This window comes from Halichoerus grypus, chromosome 1 (genome assembly GCF_964656455.1).
Source record: "Halichoerus grypus chromosome 1, mHalGry1.hap1.1, whole genome shotgun sequence".
Lineage (NCBI taxonomy): Eukaryota > Metazoa > Chordata > Mammalia > Carnivora > Phocidae > Halichoerus > Halichoerus grypus.
Window position 1 is genome coordinate 19,284,049 of NC_135712.1, and position 8,402 is coordinate 19,292,450.

General features: G+C 38.5%; 1 pseudogene; it reads right to left on the reverse strand.

Moving 5' to 3' along the window:
- Window positions 1–418: 418 nt before the first annotated feature.
- LOC118537740 (peptidyl-prolyl cis-trans isomerase A pseudogene) lies at window positions 419–897 on the reverse strand (annotated as a pseudogene).
- Between the last annotated feature and the right edge of the window lie 7,505 nt (window positions 898–8,402).

Consider the following 8,402-nt stretch of genomic DNA (forward strand, 5'->3'; position numbering starts at 1 on the left):
TTTTATTATATGAATTTTTATCTCATAATCATATACATAACTCTGCAATCCAGCTAGACTTGGAGGAGCGTAAGGAAAATATGAACCCATAGAAGTGCAGTGAGAGCACAAAGATTATAGAATATTTCTTTTTTTTAAAAAAATTTTATTTATTTATTTGAGAGAGAGAATGAGAGATAGCACGAGAGGGAAGAGGGTCAGAGGGAGAAGCAGACCCCCCGCCGAGCAGGGAGCCCGATGCGGGACTCGATCCCGGGACTACAGGATCATGACCTCAGCCGAAGGCAGTCGCCCAACCAACTGAGCCACCCAGGTGCCCAGATTATAGAATATTTCGAGCAGATGGGGGTGAAGCGGTGCTCTCCTGAGCTACAGAAGGAATGGTCCAGTAGTTAAGATAAAATACAAGTCAAATTTATTAGATTTGTCTACAGTCAGCAATGGTGATCTTCTTGCTGGTCTTGCCATTCCTGGACCCAAAGTGCTCCATGGCTTCCACAATATTCATGCCCTCTCTCACCTTGCCAAAGACCACATGCTTGCCATCCAACCACTCGGTGTTGGCAGTGCAGTTGAGAAACTGGGAACCGTCAGCATTTGCCATGTACAAGATGCCAGGACCTATATGCTTCAGGATGGAATTCTCATCATCAAATTTTTCCCTATAGATGGGCTTGCTGCCAGTGCCATTATGGTGTGTGAAGTCACTACCCTGGCACAGAAATCTCGGAATAATACTGTGAAAGCAGGAACCTTTATAATGAAATCCTTTCTCCCCAGTGCTCAGAGCACAAAAGTTTTCTGCTGTCTTTGGAACTTTGTAAACAGCTGGAAGGAGATGGGGCCCAAGGGCTTGCCCTCCACAGTGATGTTGAAGAACACAGTGGGGTTGACCATGGCTGGGCAGCGGGGGCAGCTCCAGGGGGTGGCATCATCTGCAAGCCCTCTTTGAATCTTTAGTTTCTTAGGACATCAGACACTTAAACTGTCTGTCTTTTCCCTGGCTTGGGTCTAAGTTCCAGGGAGATGTATGTAATTTCAAGATGTTGTATGACCCATCTTGTTTTTGAGTCATCTGTCCACAGAGATATTTACTGATCAATCCATTGATTCCATTTGGTCCTTGCTCCCTGATCCATACAGTAAACTACTGAGACAACTCTCATTCTTGTCTACCTAGGGCTTCAGGTCCAACGGTCTCTCTGACGTTTTCATGCCAGGCTTGAAAACTGAAACATCATTCTATAGCTTTTATGCTATTCCCTGGTAAGGGACTTCTCCTGGGACATATCTATGGCTTAATTTGCCTTGATGTCTAATTTGTGACTCTATCACTTCTATGGGTTTATGATCTAGGAAAAGGGGCAAATATCCACATTTATTCTCTGTCTCCACATCAGGGTCTTGCCTCCTCACTGAAGTTCTAAGATGGAGAGCAGAGTCAATACTGTCTCTCTTTAAACCACCATACTTTGTCTTTCTTCTGCTGTCCTCCAGCCTAGTAGATTATTTTTCTCGTATTCGGGGGAAATCCCTCCCTTAATAATTTTTGATAACTTCCCCCAGATTCATTTTTGCTCCCCAAATAACCATTTTATGGCATTAGGATTTGGAAAAATAAACCAGGGACTCATAGGAAGCTTCTGTTTTCCACCCTACCCTGGCACACCCACATCCTCAGGAAATAACTAGAATAGACTATTTGCCTGAATTAGGTGAACAAGTGGAAAGGGAAAGTGGGAGCTCTAGGGAAAAGGCCATTTATATTTCAACATCCTGTGATAATGACAACACATTGCATTATCTTATAATTTGGTATATAACTTGTAAAAAGTAAATTGAGAAAGGCTCTATATTGGTTATTTAAATTTGATCAGTGTCCTCCAGCAATGCACTTCAGCATATTTTTATTCATCTGAATTCTTTGCCCATATTGTTTGGAGAAATGTGGACAAAGAATTCAGATTAGTTGGCAGAAATGTTAATGTCTGGCGATCACAATTCTGAGATTATAGTGGCTACATTTTTAGATGGTTATATGGATCTTACAGCTCATTTTACAAAGGAGATTACCACAATCCAGACTTTCTTCTCTTGGAAAAGTCTGGAAAAGTCAATATTGATTTTTGCCCAAGGTTCTTGGTTGCTTCCCAAGGGCATAACATTACTTTTTGCAGTTTTGTGCTAAGCAGTATAGCATATACTATTTTTACTTAATTAAAATTTTATTCAATATAAAAATCAATTAACAGGTTGGTAGATTTTCACTTTTAGTCAATGCATTCGTGGAAATAAATTTCTGATCTTGCTTTGAGGAACTGACAAAATATCAGGATGAATTCCATTTAATTTTTGAAATCTAAGGAGTGTTACATGGGTTTGTAATTGCTTTTGTTTCCCAGGCAGTTTCTCTACTAGATATTCTCTCCACACCAACCTCAGGGTAGGTTAGCATCCTTCAGAGACACCTATAGGATTTGATGTTCTAGCATCAACATTTTCAGTGACACAGGACAATGAAATTGGGGATTGACAAGGTAATGACTCATGGCATAAGTATTCAATATTACTTTTCTAAATGTCCAAATAAATATTTGGTTCTAGGCTTTAGACATAAACCTCCAGTGATACCAGAAGGATTCATGGTTAAGGGTAATATGGCCCTCCAGGGAAGTTTCTAAAGAAGCTTGTCATCTATACTAGCTGTAAAAGCTCAAGTGTGAGTGCAGCTGTAAGACTTCTTGCCCCCATGACAGCAGCAGGGATGTTGTTAAAATATACTTCTATTCAAAGTGTATCTGATGTTATTCTTGAACAATTGATGTCTCTGGGCCATCTGGCATTTCATGGCTAGGCACTGCACCAGCACCATGTGGTGAAGTGCTAGGGGCAGGAAATTGTGGTTTATTTCATTGTTTTGCTAACAAAGACTCAGAAGTCAGTAATTGCTTGACATTTCTGAAAGTGTCTTCCAGTTGGAGTGAACGCACTTAGACAATGAAATAATGAAAGGGTTGTGCAATAAGTTTGTGTGTGTATGTGTGTGCAATATACAAAGTCACCCCAGAGGTATGTGATGGTCTGGTTTTGTTTCTGGAGAAGATAAATTACAGAGTAGTACGATTGCCAGCACACCTCTGTCTGAACTGAAGTAGTTCAAGCAAACACACATTTTAAAAGGTTAGGATTTCATTTTTCGGTTCTCTTCCTGACTCAGATACATGATATATAAAAGTGAGGGAGGCCTCTTGAATTCTGCCTGAGTGTATCTGATATGAGTCTTGCAGTTTGGACACATTCACAGAGGATAACATACCAAGAGTCCCAGGTATCAGGGCTTTTATCAGGAACGTTAGAAAATTCTAGGCATAGACCTTCCAAACCACCGTACCCAGAATGTCTCTCAGTAGGTGTCAGTTTAATGTCTGTAGTAGTGTCTGTGATAATCAAAATCATTGCTGCCTTTGGCCAGAACTTCACAGAGTGGCTAACTCTGGGTCTGACCATACATTATATTTAAAGTCAGAATGATGGAGTTGAAATTTCTTGAGTCAAAAAGACAGGATGAATTTGGGCCCTGACACCCAATACATCTGAATAGGGGTAAATTACGAAACCCATTTGAATATTAATTTCATTATGAAGACAATAATAACCTCCTTAAAGCATTGTTTTATAGATTAGTTGAGAAAAGAAATATGAGGTCACAGACCTAGATTTAGGGCTCAATAACTTTAAGATGAATCTTTTTAAGTAAATGTTCAATTACCTTAAAATAATCCTCATTTCTAATACGTTTTTTTTTTAAACAAATAGATACTCTTAACAGAGTTAGAGTAAGAGGGGTGTGCCTTTCTACCTGATTTTTCTTTTTCTTTTTTTTTTTTCAGACAATGAATGTCATTTCCCCCTAGACTTCTAGTATGATAGAAAGGATAAGGGTTTTGGATTTGTGTGTGTTTGAATTTTCCATTTGTTTCAGCCTCTTAGATTTTAAGAGATGGGTGTCTGTTGCAGGAGAGGAGAGGTTGCAAGAAAGCAGTGGTGATCCACTTTGCTTCAGCAAAGTACAGAGAGTGTGAAATGTCTAACAAGGTGAAGGCTTTGAATAATGTTGCCTTTGAAACCCATTCCTTTGTGGGAATACATTGGCCACTCTAAAAGATAGCCTGCACTGGTCAGTTTTCAACTGGATATTTGGTCCACATGGACATATCCAGCCTTCAGTTTCCAGAAATCTCTCTGGGTCATTTGGCGTTGCTTTACATTGGGTAGGAAAGAAGCTAGCCCTCTGAGCACTTGCTTTTGAAAAACTCTCAGTCTTGAATGATTGGAGAGACATCCATTTTTATTCTGAAATGACTTGGTCATTTTAACATTCAATCATTTATTTATCCATGCATTCAAGTTTTTATTTATTCAAATATTCATATTCATGCATTCAAGAAATAACTTAAATGCTGGCACAGCTAAGGCACTGGGCTAGATCATCTGATTTGAGTCATTCGCCTGGACAAATGTTCAATGTGCCCATTAGGATTGTGGGATTGCTAGTTTGTATTAGGATTTTCCAGAGAAACAGAACCAATATGTTTGTCTCTTTCTTATGAGAAATTGGCTCATGCAATTATGGAGATTGAGAAGTCTAAAAATCTGAAGTTGCTAGGCTCAACACCCAGAAAGAGCTGCTATTTTAGTTGGAGTCTGAAGGCAGGAAAATAACACTATCTTGGTTCAAGGCAGTCAGGGGGGAGGGGTTCTCTTTTACTTGTGTGAGGGCCAGCCCTTTTGTTCAAGTCTTCAACTAATTGGATGAAGCCCATCCACATTACGGAGAGCAATCTGCTTTATTTAGCTACTGAATCAAATGTGAATCTCATTTTAAACCACCCTCATGGACATACCCAGCATAATTTTTGACCAAATATCTGGGCAACCCATGGCGCAGTCAGGTTGAGACATAAAACTAATCACCACACTGTTTTTATTGTTGAAATAATGAAATGTTGAACTAAAAAAATTATGTTACAAATCAAAACTTGTCTTTAGAATGTTTATTTTCCTGAGCTTGATAATTCTCCTTTAGAGAGTCTGTCATTTCCTCTCAGCTTTAGAATTTATTTTAAGTTTTCTTCAAAATTCCAAGTACTCCTAAAAGTTATTGACCAATGTCCTGCTTTAGAATCCTCCTAAAGTTTGTCTTTTTAACTGTTATTAAGATATTCAAATATATATCTAGCCCTAGGAAAGAACAAATGTTACTTCAACTTTCTTAAATTTTTTATATTACATATGTCTTCAGTAGATATTTCACACCTTCCTGTGTGCAGAACTTCCACTGGAACGATGATCTCTCTTCAACTGCCATAAAACAACTCCCACACCAAGAAAGCTGCCTTGGATTTTTATATATTTTTAAGCAGGTTCATAAAAAATAGGTCCCTTGCCCTTTTGTAGAGAGGAAAGAGCAATAAATATATTTAATATCATTCAAAGAAGTATGAACATAAAGTGAACTTCATGCATCCTGATTCTTTTTTTTTTAAAGATTTTATTTATTTATTTGAGAAAGAGAGTGAGAGAGAGAGCACAAGAGGGGGGAGCGGGAGAGGGAGAAGCAGACTCCCCGCCGAGCAGGGAGCCTGATGCGGGACTCGATCCTGGGACTCCAGGATCATGACCTGAGCCGAAGGCAGTCGCTTAACCAACTGAGCCACCCAGGCGCCCATGCATCCTGATTCTAATTACAAATCATTCTCGCTCTTTTTAGGTCACATCACATATAATTAGATTCAGTCAGAGGTTACCTTTAAAAGCAAATCCTTGACCCAACCTACTTGTTTTCTCCAACTTTCTTGTCTCCCACCCTCAGACCCTCTGGGTCCTCTGTTCTCACTGTTAAATTCAAGATCTTCATATGGGCTCTTGCTGTGGCTCTGGGGTTTGGAATCACTCATCCTTAAGCATACAGCGATACCTCAAGATTAGAGGAAATAACCGTGACTTCAACTGAATCATGCCTTCAATGAGAATGTGTGTTAATCCATATGCCCTTTCAATTATGCTGGTCAACCATTTATGCTGGTCAACCATTTAACATGACAAACTTAAATCAGTCAAAAAAAAAAAAAGATTGTTAAGAATTAAGTTTGCTTTATGTTCAGATAGGCAATGAACCATACCCAAATAAACAACTTTTTTTTTTTTTTAATCCTTTGCTCCAAGGCTGGCCCTAACTATATCTAGAATAGTTAGCTCAGTATATATGGTGTCACTCGTCCCATGTGCTGCTCACCACATTTTTCCTATGTTCTGACCTGTTAATAATAATAAAAAACACTTATATGGTACTTACCATGTGCCAAGAGCTGTTCTCCACCCCTCCTCTACCAGAAAGTTTTGGTACCCTGGGATAAACTCTCAGTTCTCACGTAGTGGCACTCACACCACCCACACCCTGCATTCTCCAGGTGGGAGTGTTTTCATTATCATTTCTCCATTGACTTCTTTGCCCTGGTAAAGTATCTACCATTCAAAAATCCCACCAGAGGACACAAATTCTATTCTGGAAAACCATATATTCTAGATCTAAATCTCATTAAAGAACACTTCATTCCCCTATGCCTTAGTCCAGTTAATACCTTAATTAAAGAATTTTTCATTTCAATTATTAGAAATCTTATACCCTTGTTTTAGGTCTCTAGGGCTTGACCACTAGACTTCTTTCATAAATAAATTCCGACTGCCCGTAAGACAGGCATCTAATGGCTTATGGCTAGTTGAATTTTATTTTGAGGGCTAAATTACAGAGAGATCTTTCTTCCTGAAATTAGTTAAGACTCAATTTGTGTAGAATAAAAAATTGATTCCATGAAATCAGATAGTAGATTAAAATGCTTTTAGAACATTTTAATATAAGATGATTAAACTTAAATTCAGAAACTGAAGGGACAATTTTTTTTAATGGAACACTTGTTCTAAGTAAGACTATTAAAAGATTACATTGCATAAACAATCTGAAATTTCAAATGTAAGTAATAACAGACATTGGAAGTTCTTTCAGGGGAGATTTTTAGACATCATAATTTTCTGAAACTGGCATATATTACAGAGGTAACTAATTTCAGATTTCTAAAGTTCTAAAAAGAATCCATTTAATCTCTATCTCTTGTGTATTATCATGTAGAATGTATTCATGTCCATATTATTTCTTTAAGTGAACCGCTTGACTTGAATAAAAGAATATAATTGAATAATTGCATTGACTGAAAAGGCTGAGTATTTTTGGCATTTGAAATGGCCTCGGGCTTTCTATAACATTTTTGATTTTCTCTTTGGTTTTGCAGCAGTACTTGTGTAGGTTTTGTGTGTCTCTCATATTAGCTTTCTGGAATTGAGAGATGAGGTGAAGCCTGGAAAACTCCCCCAACAAGGTCAAGTTCCTGTTGACTAATTCTGTGATGACCAAGAACAGTCTCTGAGTCCTTGAGGCCAAAGTCTGTGGCACAGGGTGTCCTTGGAGCTGAGTGTGGTTTCTGAGAGGCTTCAGCTCTGTGGATGAGGAGAGGCTCCAGGAAGCCTTCAGTCACACATTCACAAACCAGTGTGAGTAGAGGGTCTGTGGGTGTGATGAATGCCTGAATGACTCATGGGCGAGGGGAGTGGTAACAGGACTCTCCATCAGACACCACTTGCTATAATTTTCCTACGATATGCTTGGAAAGCCCCCCTCATGGAGGAGAGACAGGTTGATGTTTGTCTATTTCAAAAGTACTCTGGTAGAGAAAAGCATTTTCATTTTCAAAAGCCCTGAGAATCCCTGAAAGGCTATCTAAGTAGTCAATGTACTGGAGCCCATTCCCTCACACAAAATATTGCTTTTTCTCCCTCTTGGACACTTGTGCTTCCTCCTAGTGCAAATTGAATCACCGGAAGTCCAAACCAGGGTTGGTTCTTCATTTCTTCTCTCAGCTGTGTCCTAGCTACCCAAGGTTAACCTCTCCATCTGGGTTCTTTATTTTATATTTTAAAATTATTTTAAAAAGTAAATGGAAGACTTGCTTCCCCCACCACCTTGCCATGATAAAGGTAATAACTTCTCATTATAGGAACATTGGCAAAGTAAAAAGAAAACAAAATTATTTATGGCTCCACTCAACCAAAGTAAACCATCACTAATTGTTAGTGTTTTTTTTTTTTTAATCCAAACTCCCTCAGCTCATACCCTTTGCTCCATATACAGCATTCAGTGTGGGGTTTTATCATATATTTTTAACTCCTTTAAGAGTTATATACAGGTCCACTTTAGATAATTTGGTAGACGAAGAAATGTATATAGAAGAAAAAAATACCCATTACCAATATTAACATTTTATTATATTTCTCTACCAATCATGATTCAC